The sequence below is a fragment of the Biomphalaria glabrata genome, chromosome 9 (assembly GCF_947242115.1).
Source record: "Biomphalaria glabrata chromosome 9, xgBioGlab47.1, whole genome shotgun sequence".
Lineage (NCBI taxonomy): Eukaryota > Metazoa > Mollusca > Gastropoda > Planorbidae > Biomphalaria > Biomphalaria glabrata.
The window spans coordinates 46,390,762-46,403,437 of NC_074719.1; the positions used below are offsets into that span (position 1 = coordinate 46,390,762).

The 12,676-nt window shown below is 36.2% G+C and overlaps 1 long non-coding RNA gene across 1 annotated transcript; it reads left to right on the top strand.

Moving 5' to 3' along the window:
• Positions 1–724: 724 nt before the first annotated feature.
• LOC129928118 (uncharacterized) lies at positions 725–8,779 on the top strand. The gene is made up of 2 exons (XR_008779733.1): positions 725–2,989; positions 8,289–8,779. It is a non-coding gene; the product is annotated as an uncharacterized LOC129928118 (long non-coding RNA).
• The last annotated feature ends 3,897 nt before the right edge of the window (positions 8,780–12,676 follow it).

Here is a 12,676-nt window from a genome sequence, read left to right on the forward strand (position 1 = left end):
TGGCAGAGGGGAGGGTTCAAACCCGGGACCATCATGGTGAAATCACGAAGCGCATACCACTAATAAACGTCGAAACATTGTGTATCACGTGATGTGGACTAGACGTCGAAACCATGTGTATCACGTGATCAGCGTTAGACTTCAATATAATGTGTATCAAATGGCTGCATTATATTGTGTGGTCTAGTTAGTGTTCGAGTAATCTTGGTAGAGATGGTATTTACAGTTAAAAATGTCAAACACAGCATCAGTCTAAAAGTCATGAATCGCGGTTCTTTATTTTACCTCTGATGCTTTTATTTTTTGGTGTTCATCTTCCTTGAGCACAGCGGTTCTCAACCTTATAAGCTCGGCGACCCCTTTAACAATCCCCCACTCTGCCGCGACCCCCCCCCCAAAACACAAACATAAGCCGATAGAAGAGTAGACAATAACAATGCATATTTTCGATGGTCTTAGGCGACCCCTGGCAAATGGTCAATCGACCCCCAAGGGGGTCGCGACCCACAGGCTGAGAACCTCTGCTTTAGCGAAATTCGTTTTTTTTTTTAAATCTGTTTGTTTGTTTGACATGTTTCGGATGTTCCTTCAGAGTTGAAGACAGTTTACTTCCTAGTCCAAACCTCCCGCAGGACGACGGGGGATGGGAGCGGGCAGGGTTTGAACCCGAGACCATCGATAAATTCGAACGACAGTCCAATGCGCGAACCGCACGACCAGTGTTAGACACCTTATTTATATAGGTTAGTTATTTTAGTTATTTAGCGACGCACCATAGTAGACGCATATTGAACGGGACTAGTGACGTTTGGGATATGTTGGGTTAGAGACCGGAAAATCAGTTAGCGATAGAACAATCCAGGGTAACGACGTGTTTAGTGACAGAGACTTCTACTGTGGCCCTTTATCATAATAAATACATGTTGAATAGTTCATCATCGTTCGACTACATCTCTTCACTTGTTAAAACAGGTGTTGTATGGTTCTTGTTTGACTTGTTGGTCAACTGCACGTAATACACCCGGACAATTACACCCAAACGATTGCAGAGTAATTGGTTGACTTCAAGACAGCCTGAACTAGCAACATCACAGTGGCTACCCCGAACCTCGAAGACGAACATCGAACCGGACCTCGAAGCAGAACGTTTACTCAGGTGAGGGTCGTGCACTCGAAGTTATAAGATTTCATCGGAGTACGGCTGAACACAGCAGCATCACAGAGTGACTTTGTTCTAGATCTACATACAGTCATCGCCTGTTTGATCGCACGTTCGACGAGCCGTTAACTCAGGGTGACCTTCGTCAGGACAGTAATCATCGCAACGTCTGGTCTGCTTAACCAGTATATTATCAAAGCCTGATCTTCATATGCTGAATCGACCTACAACCAGAGAAACCGTTCGTTCATAACGGGTGAGAGATCGTTAGTGAACCTGTTGGACATATTTTTTCTTCGTCATAGGAGCCACATTGAGTATCAAGTTTTACCTCGTCAGTTTCGAGAAGGACAGTTTGCCCGCTGTCAGAAGTATTGTGAGTACTACAAGTTTGGTAGCTAACTAAATCGAAATCGCTCTGTCGTCTTACCCTTGGAGAGATTCTTGTGGAGCAGTTTGCTCATTGAACCGGTTGCTTGCCACGTTTATAACGGTCACTGTGTTTAACCTTTGGAAGGTTAGTGAAGTAATCTTTATCAGTACTGAACATTGATATATCTAGTATTCGTCGGTCTAGACCATACCTAGACTTGTTAGCAGTGAAGTTGTGGAAACAGCTACATCCACTTAATTTCGTTGAAAACCGTTAATCGTCTAACGGAACGTCGTCGGAGGTGACCTTGGTTTCACCTAGTCTACATTGGACAGTTGGTCTAGTGAAGCAGAGTACAACAGCAAACTTCGTCGTACTACCAGAGTAGCAGCAGAGGCAGTGAACTATTTTAGAGAACCGTTATTCGTCAGCCCAGATCAAGTCATCGTCAAGAAAGTCGTTATTCGTCAGCCCAGATCAAGTCATCGTCAAGAAAGTCGTTATTCGTCAGCCCAGATCAAGTCATCGTCAAGAAATTCGTTATTCGTCAGTCGTCCAGATCAAGTTGCCGTCAAGAGACTGTTATTTGTCAGTAGTCGTCTACACAAGTCAAGTCATCGCCAGAAGAACCGTTAACCTATTCGTCAGTAACTGTGTACACAAGGTCGTCGGAACTACACATACGCTCATCAACAGTCGTCGAAGAAACTGGAACATTTTGCTGTGGCATATCAGGACATCTGTGGCATTACGTGGGATACTGGTAGCACCGGAGAACAGAGTCAGAACTGGAAGAGAGGCAGTGGAATTTGTTGTGATCTAGCATATTCGGGAGTCCGAACAAAGGGATCTTTCTTATCAAAAGCTAAGTGCCATTTTTCTTATTAGTATATGTTTAGATTGCCCTTAGAAATAGATTTTGTCTAAATTTGGTACGTTAGCCTGAGTAAAATCAGGTGGTGCGCCTTAAAACCCGTCGGGGTAGAAGACGTAATTTAGATGAAAAGCTATATTATACGTTTAGGGTTGTAATTTGTTTTGTTTGTGTAAACGTCATATCCGTTGTTGCCTGGTTACTTCGTGACGTTATCATTGTGTGCCATATTGTCACATCCCAACCCATAGTGATAGTCTCATTTAATTATTTCATTTGTTTATATTATTTTAAATTATTTATTTTTATTAATTTAATTAGATCTGTATTTTTTTTTTTTTTTCACTTAATGATAGAAAGTGCGGGTAGGATTCTTTTACTGTGAATCAGACTAAAATAATTTTTAGTTTGAGCGGTTAAAATCAAATATGATTTTGCCATGAGAATAATGCCGAAACTGGCTATGTAGTCAAACACTATCGTCTGGCTAAATTTAGATCTGCAAATTGTTGTACATCTCTTTGGTACAATTTAATTATCTAGACTCTACTTTGAAATATTATTAAGTTGAAGATGAATGAAGGTAGTACATTCTAGATATATATATCTTGTTGAAGATATATTTGACATTGTATAAACATATTTGTTTTATACGGTTAAATAGAACCATAATCTACTCTAGATCTAGACTCTAGACAGTCTTTGAATTTACTCTAGACATTTCAGTCATACCAGATTTTAAAATTGATCATAGTTGGTCATACTAGATCTAATAGTCATAGTGCTCTTGATAACTAGATCTAAATGGTAATATTATACATACTATAATATACTGGATTTAAATTTGTGTGATACTAGATCTAATATACAGATTTGAATATAACCATAATAACTCAGACTAGATTTATACATTTACTAAATCTATAGATAGAGACATACCATTTAAAATTTGTATAAAAGTGTGGAAAAACTTAAATATAAAATAAGTTTAAAGTATAGCCATAACTAATATAGGCCAAGTAAAAATATATATAAAATATAAAACACAATGGCTACATCATCATATGTGGACCTTAAGGAGGTTAAGGAAACAGCTATGCAGGATGGAAAGGCCATGGAGTTAAAAGGAAAGGACTTAGCAGCTTATGTACAGCAAGTGGTGAAGGAAGAAACGGAACGTCAAAGACAAGAGATAGAAAGACAAGAAGAACGTCAAAGACAAGAGATAGAGAGACAAGATAGGATCAGAAAGGAAGAATATGAGAAGCAAAAAGAGGACCGAGAACATGAAGCTAAAATGGAGAAGATGAGATTGGATGCAGCACAAGCCAGAGCCCAAACTGAACAAGGAAATAACACAAATAACTCAAATAATTATACCACTCAAAGAGACAACCCTAATTCGCAGACATGGCTAAAGAGAAAGATACAAAGTTTTGATGAACAGAAGGATGACATTGGTGATTTTCTGAAAAGATATGAGGCAAAAATGTCTACATTTAATATGCCTGAAGAAGAGTGGTCTGAAATACTGATAGACTTTGTTCATGGTCAAGCTCTAACAATATGCCAAAATCATGACCATCATATTGATGATAGCTATCAGGTTTTAAAAAGAGAATTATTAAATGCCTATGGTCATAATGCTACAACTTTTAGAAAGAAATACTTTGACAATATACCATCATTAGGAATAGAACCCCAAACTACCATTAATATGGAAAAGGATTTTTTCAATAAGTGGGTAAAATTAGAAAAAGTAACAAACTCTTATGAAGGATTAAAAAATTTTATTCTAGTGGACAACTTTGTAAATAAATGTGATCCTCAATTACAATCTTTTATTAGAGAAAGAAACCCAAAAACTATAGATGAAATAACAGAGATAATGAGAGTATACAAAAATGCATATCCAAATAAACCATTTTCTGATAGAGATAAGAGCAAAGTAGATTTAATAGGATACACCAAAGAAAATGTTGATAGAAGTAGAAATAGAAACAGATCAAATAGTGGAAATAGAAAATATAGTGAAATAACCTGTTTTAAATGTCAAGGAAAAGGTCATATAGCAGCTAACTGTAGAAGAGGGAATAGTAGATCTGGAAGTAGAAATAGATACAATGAACAAAATAACAGTAGATATAGGAGTAGAGATAGGAATGACAGGGGAAATTATAGAAATAGGAGTTACAGTAGGGAATACAAAAATAAAGGTACAGATAGGATATATTTCATGGAAGGAAATAGGAACAATTTTGCAGTGTACCCAGGGTTTGTAGATAGAATTCCGGTGGAATTAATCAGGGATTCAGGTTGTAACACTTTGGCAGTAAAAACTAAATTTGTCAAACCTCATTGGTATAAAGGGTTTACTAAGAAAGTAGAATTAGCAGATGGCACTGTAAGGGAATTTAAAGCTATAAGGGTGTACATTGAAACTCCATTTTTCACTGGTTATTGTGATGGCATTGCAATACCAGAAATGAGATATGATATGTTAGTAGGAAACATAAAAGGAGTTAAAGAATGTTCAAGAAAAGAATTAGAAGACTGGCAAAACAAATACAAAAACATAAGACAAAATCATGAAAACATAGAAACACAAAATATAACAAGTATGGTAATAACAAGATCAATGAATAAACAAGATGAGAAACAGGAAAATACAATAAATGTAATAAGTAATGATAAAGAAGAAGAAACCAGTAATGTAATACAAATAGAAAATACAGATGTTAAGGAAAGAGAGATAGAAAATGAAACACAAAATAGTCTTGAAACACAAATATCTCAAAGTGAAAAAGAAACAACACCCACATTTGCATTAGAACAAATGAATGACAATATTATTGGGAAAATTTATTCAAGAATATTAGATAAAAACAATAATAATCCAATGGAGAAATTTTGTATAGAGAATAAAATATTGTTTAGACAAACAAGTAATGATAACAAGAAAATAAAACAACTTGTCTTACCACAGAAATATTGGAAAGATGTTTTAATCATGACACATGATAATAATTTAGCAGCACATAGGGGAGTAAAGAAATGTTATAGGAACTTGTCAAAACAAGTATTTTGGCCCAAAATGAAAGCAACAATCAACAAATACATAAACTCATGTGACATATGTCAAAAGAGATCTAACAAAAGCCTAGTGAATAAAGCACCTATTCAAGAAATGGATGAACCTACAGCACCATTTCAGAAAGTATCTATTGATTTAATAGGTCCTTTAATTCAAACTGAAAATAATAACAAATACATTCTAACAGTAATAGACATGTTTAGTAGATACCCAGAGGCAATCCCATTATCAAATACAAGTGCAGAAAATATCATTAATGCCATAACTCAAAAAGTAATTACAAGACATGGTATACCTAAAATTATATTGAGTGATCAGGGATCTCAGTTTAAGTCAGAACAATTTAAGAAATGGACTAAACAATACAATATACAACACATATACTCTTCGGTTTACCACCCGGAGAGTAACGGTTTATGTGAACGATATGGTGGATCATTAAAAAGATCACTAACAAAGATAATTCAGAATAATCAGAACAAGTGGGATCATTACATTAACTATGTACTATTTGCTCATAGAAACAACATCCATGAAGCAACACAATTTTCACCATATGAAATAATACATGGAAGAAAACCCAGAGATGAATTAGATGTTTTTAAAGAAAATCTAATAGACAATGAGAATAAATTAAATAATGACAGTGAAACAACAATCACAACAGAATTGAAAGAAATATGGACTCAAGCATATAACAACAATAAGAAGTACAAACAAAGTGCTCATGAGAATCTAAATAAGAAAAGACAATTGAAAACACTAGAAGTAGGAAACAATGTATTAATATTGATAAATGACCTGAAAAATAAAATTGGTAAACAATGGAAAGGTCCATTTAAGGTGATAAAACAAATTAATGATGTGAATTATCAAATTGAAATAAATGGGAAAATTAAAACATATCACATAAATAATTTGAAACTGTATCATGATAGAGAAGATGAGTTAATACAAAACATTCAGGAGGAAATAGAAAATACATTTTCAGAAAAAGAAGAATGCTTGATGATAATAACAAATGAAAATCACAATGAAAATGATATTAAGGAAATACCTGTAATAGAAACAAAAGAGAATCAAACTTGGCAAAAGATTAATCTTAATAATTTAACTAAGGAAAAGTCAAAAGATATAACTAAAATAATACAAGAATACAAAGAAATTTTTTCCAGTATACCAGGAAAAACTAATATTATTAAACATGACATTAAAGTAACAGACTCAAAACCTATCAAGCTTAAGCCATATAGAATACCGCTACATTTACAAGACAAAGTAAAGAAAGAAATAGACAATTTACTAGAATCAGGTATAATTGAGCCATCAACATCTCCTTATGCTTCACCAATTGTGATAGCCAAAAAGAAGAATGGAGATATAAGGTTATGTATTGATTATAGGAAACTTAACAACATCACAGAATTTGACCCATATCCAATGCCAAATATAGAGGATATTTTACATAAATTAAATGGAGCAAAATTTTTTACTAAATTGGATTTAACTAAAGGTTATTGGCAAATACCTTTAACAGAAAATGCAAAACCTTACACAGCATTTGTAACACCATATGGTATTTTTCAATGGAATTATATGAGTTTTGGATTAGTAAATGCACCTGCCACATTTAATAGAATGATGAACATGATAATTGGAAACAAAGAAAATGTTATTTGCTATTTGGATGACATATGTATTTTTAATAATAGTTGGGAGGAACATTTGATAGATGTAAAAGAAGTGTTCAAAATAATAAAAGAAAGTGGACTTACAATTCAAGCAGAAAAAGTAGAAATAGGATTGGAGGAAATAATTTTCTTAGGACATAAAGTAAATAACAACATGATTAGCCCTATTGAAGATAACATAAAGAAAGTACTTAATATTGAAATACCTACAACAAAAAGACAAATTAAAAGCATATTGGGAATAGTAAATTATTACAGAAAGTTTATAAAAAACTTAGCAGAAATAGTGAATCCACTAAATGACTTACTTAAAAAAGGAAAACCTCAAAAAGTAGTTTGTAATGAGGAATGTGTGAAAGCTATTGACAGAATTAAAGATGTTTTTAGTCATGAACTAATATTAAGACTACCTGATAAAGACAAAATATTTTATGTCACAACTGATGCATCTGGTAATGCTATTGGTGGTTGTTTAATGCAGAACTATGATAACTTACATCCTATATTATATGTAAGTAGAAAATTGTCAGAGGCAGAGAAAAAATATAGTGTCATTGAAAGAGAAGCCTTAGCTGTAATATGGGTAATTACTAAGCTAGAGAGCTATTTAATAGGAAGGAAATTCATATTATTAACTGATCATAAACCTATTCAGTATATACAGCAAAAGAGTATGAAAAACAGTCGTGTTTATAGATGGTTCTTAGCACTACAGGAGTATAAATTTGAAGTGAAAGCTATTAGTGGAGCTGTGAATATTGTAGCTGATTTATTGTCTAGAATGACATTGAAGTGAAACAGTTTTGTAAATAAACTATGATTATATTGATTATGTAATATATATTAATATATTGACACCATTTATATGTTATGAAAAGGGAGATAAGTAAAGTTGATGTTAAGCATTTAAAAGTAAGTATGGATATTTTTTTTATGTGAATCATTTCATATATCATTGACGAAAGTTAGTTCTATGGAAAAGGGTGAGTATAAAAGAAAAATGGACAAAAGCGTATAAAAGGGTGGTAAGAAAAAAAATTTATTGAATGTGTAAATAAAGTTTATAATTGTTTTTTTGAAATATTGTATTTTATCAGATTACTGCCAGTGAAGAACATTTGTGACGTGTGACGTGCCCATATGATGCCACATTTTCCTCCATGATGAACTGTGTACTAATGAAGATGATTTTGGAATGTTATGAACTGTTATGAACATTGACGTGAATATGAGGAACTGTCAAGATGAAGATGTCAAGATGAAGATGTCAAGATTTTATGTTTGTGGTCTTCCCCTTAAATTGAAAATGCCCTTGTAAGACTTGACAGTAGTGGAAAAATATTGACATATTTTTTTTTCAAGGGGGGGAGGAATCTGTTAGACACCTTATTTATATAGGTTAGTTATTTTAGTTATTTAGCGACGCACCATAGTAGACGCATATTGAACGGGACTAGTGACGTTTGGGATATGTTGGGTTAGAGACCGGAAAATCAGTTAGCGATAGAACAATCCAGGGTAACGACGTGTTTAGTGACAGAGACTTCTACTGTGGCCCTTTATCATAATAAATACATGTTGAATAGTTCATCATCGTTCGACTACATCTCTTCACTTGTTAAAACAGGTGTTGTATGGTTCTTGTTTGACTTGTTGGTCAACTGCACGTAATACACCCGGACAATTACACCCAAACGATTGCAGAGTAATTGGTTGACTTCAAGACAGCCTGAACTAGCAACATCACACCAGGCAGCCATCTGGTTAGAAGCACCACGATAATCTTTTTGAAGAGAGAAAGAGAGAGAGAGAAAGAGAGAGAGAAAGAGAGAGAAAGAAAGAGAGAGAGAGAGAAAGAGAGAGAGACAGAGAATAGGCAGAGTTTATTTACATTTTACTTGTCTCTAGGTGTGTATAAATATGGCCGCCTGGTCGTGTTGAATGCGCACTGGACTGTCGTTCGGATGGTTTCGAGGGTCCCCGGCACATACCGTGTCCCCCTGCCACCCCCCGTCGTCCCGCTGGTGGTTTTGGGCTAGGATGAAATGATTTTCAAATCTAAAGGCAAGTCGAACAATATTTAAAGAACTTTTTAAATTTATGTTTGTGTGGGGATTTTCACAACTGAACTCTTTGGTGTATCCAATGTGCAAAGTACGAACGTATCGATAAGCAGCAGATGTTTTAAAAGAGCATTTCATGATCTGATTTCTAAGCTCTGGCGCGTCTAGCACCCAAATCATTTCATTACGTAGCTGGCAACAGTGATTGTTCAATGAACCGATTTGGGGGAAGTAACGGTGGTTGGTCGCTGTGCTTGTCACGTGACACCCTGCCCGTGAACCGTTGGCCAAAGAAGCAGATGACCTTAACAGTATCTGCCCTATGGACCGCATGGTAATTAGTCATAATATAAGTGCCCTTGACATTGTTTCTTTTGTTTATTTCTTTCTTACGTTTTTCCTTTTGATACATCAGATAACATTACATTACCTCCACATTTCTCCATACCACTTGTTTTTTTTTTTTTTTTTTTTTTTTGTTTTTTTTTTACTGTATTTTATTCCTTAAAGAAGTTAAAAACGAATCTTAATGAAAATGTGAACAAGGAGCAGACTATCTGTGATTAAAGTCCCCCCCCCCCCCCCCAAAATCCAAAAAAAAAAAAAAAAGATTGAAAATATGAAAATCTTTATTAGTCATTAATTCATTAAGAGTTAATTATGAGTTGTACAATGACCAATCGTTGTAGATGGCTTGAACCCTGGCCTGCAACGTCACAACCGATGGGCAGTTTAAACGAGACCCCAGTGGTTTATAGATGGCCTGAACACTGACCTGCAACGTCAAAGCCTGTGGGCGCTTTAGACCAATAGCTCGTTTGCCACGACCTTCATGCTGTGATGTTGCAGATCGGTTTAGAGGCCTTCTATAACGAATGTCTCGGTTGAACTCCCACGCGAATAGTTGCACAAATCATCAACGTATAATGTGCGATAGGTCATTAAGACCTTAAATCAAAAGTCCAATGTAAATGTTTTGCTTTAGTTCCCCCCCCCCCTGTATTTATAATCAGATGTACAGTTCTCTTTAATGTCCAAGGGAAGCGTGGTCGAGAGGCCAAGCTTGGCTCGGCTACCTAGAAGGGGGCTCGAGGTTCGACACCCGACTCGGGCAGAGTTGTGTTAACTGAGCGCCTAAAGGCAGCACGGAAAACCAACTCCTATATACCCCCTCCCCCCACTGGTCCACAAATGCTATAAGCATGAGAGTAGCGCTATATAAAAGCAATAATAATAATAATGTCCATGGGAAAGTGTTTGTGGTAATGAAACTGTTATGTTAGAAAGGTTGGCCTTGTTTCTTGTGGGCAACATTGCGAAATGTCGACTGCACTTTCCTCCCCTGCATATTTCAGCATGGCTGCCCTTTGGAAGAGGGTGCAGTGGCGTCACTAGGAGGATGCGGGGAGTGCGGACCGCATCGGGTGACACTTACTAAGAGGCGAAGCCTAATTGGAAGAAAATGCACTTTTGCTAAAACAGTCAACGTGATTGTAGCCAGATACCCAATCATGCATGTGCACGTTTGGTATCTATAGTGACTTGCGCTGAAAAATTTGATTAAAGTGAGGAGGATTCGGGCAACAAGTCGACCTCACTCTCTCACCCTAAAGCCCGTCCTTTTCCAGAAGCAAGATTTGATCAAGACTTCCGGCGAGGAGTTTGGGGGCAGTGGATGACGTTTAATGCACACAAACTCACACAAACATTTGATTTTTATTATCATTGATTCATGTGTTGTCATCGACAATGAATAATTGTGCAAAGTTTCAACTTGACCCGAGAATGGGAAGTGGGAGAAATAACGTGTACAAGATTTCACCCAGACAGAAAGAGGGACTTGATTTTAAGCTTTGTACAAATTAAAGATCTATATCAAAATGAATAATTTTCAAGTACATATGAAAAAGTAAATTGTAGTTTATTTAATAGACATGTACGCTAAGCATTCAATAGTAATTCAATACACATAGTAGCCTTGCATCATTCTATTCCAATGATGCCAAATTATGGTCCGTGGACCACATATGGCTGCCTGGTCGTGCGGTTTGTGCGCTGGACTGTCGTTCGGATTTATCGATGGTCGAGGATTCAAATGCTGCCCGCTCCCATCCCCCGTCGTCCTGCGGGAGGTTTGGACTAGGACGTAAACTATCTTCAATTCTGAAGGAACATCCGAAACATGTCAAACATTTTACAAACAAACAAACATCAGACCCCTCAAAACTTTAGCCCACTGTGTATGATAAAGCAGCAGACTATCGGTGACGTTTGGTAGACAGGAAGTTCCGGTCCGCACGCCCTTGTGAAATCGTAACCTGGACTGTTAATATTCCTTTTTCCCCTAGTTCTATTAGAGCATGGAATGGGTTGCCTGAATCAGACAGGAAAACCAACGACTTGCAGAGTTTAAGTCATTGATTTAACATGCATGACTAGGTTGATCTAGCGACACGCGTAGGACATAATTATCTTCTTTTTTGAAGTACCATACTGTATCTTTATAAAATAAGAAGTTAAAATAAAAATTGACTGTAAAATATTCCTACGATATTCAAGCATTATAATAACTAGAGCGAGAAAAAATAAGCCACCATTAGCTTCATAAAGAAAGAATTGATTTAAAAAAAAAAACGACATAAATGTTTATAGCTCCTCCCCCACACTTCCAGGCCGAAAAATATCGCCCCCCCCCCCCCCCATTCTATCTAGATCTACACATATTTCTGTAGTAATTAGCTATTTAGGTATTAGCCTAAACCAGTACCTATACAAAGTGGTAAATTTGTAAACGGGAGAAGCTATTATTTTTAACCTGCAAGAGCACACATTATGCGAGAAAGTTGATCTCACTCTGAAGCGGGAAGGGCACGTCTGGGATGCATGCACTTCTAATAAAAAAGCTGACATTCTAAAAATAGCCCAAAGTGGGCCGAAGCACGATACGACATTCTCACCCGGTGCAACAGATATCGTTGGGAGTTTTTTTTTTTCTTCCTTTCGAGTCAACAACAAGGCTGACCTGACGTTGCGAAGCCAAGGCCCATGGCCTACTTTCTGTCCCGAGGAAACACGGGGTTAATGTGTTAGTTAACGTTTAGATGCGTAGAAAAGTGAATTGATCGGGCGGAGGGATTTTTGTATCGTTTTGTGTATTGAATGCGCACAGGGAAGAAGAAAAACAATCTACGCTGGCCTCGTGCGACCTCACGTACTTGCTAGATCATAGCGGTTCTCAAACTGGGTAACAATTTTTAATGAATTAGTATGATTATGAGTGTTCCTTTCAAAATAAAAAGGATTCTATAAAGGGCATAAAAGTTATCTTAGTGCCTACCAAAATTTACCCCCCCCCCCTTTTTTTGAAAATTAAGCAATAAAAATAATGGGAGTTATTGTTACACACTAACTCGTAGGCGGAT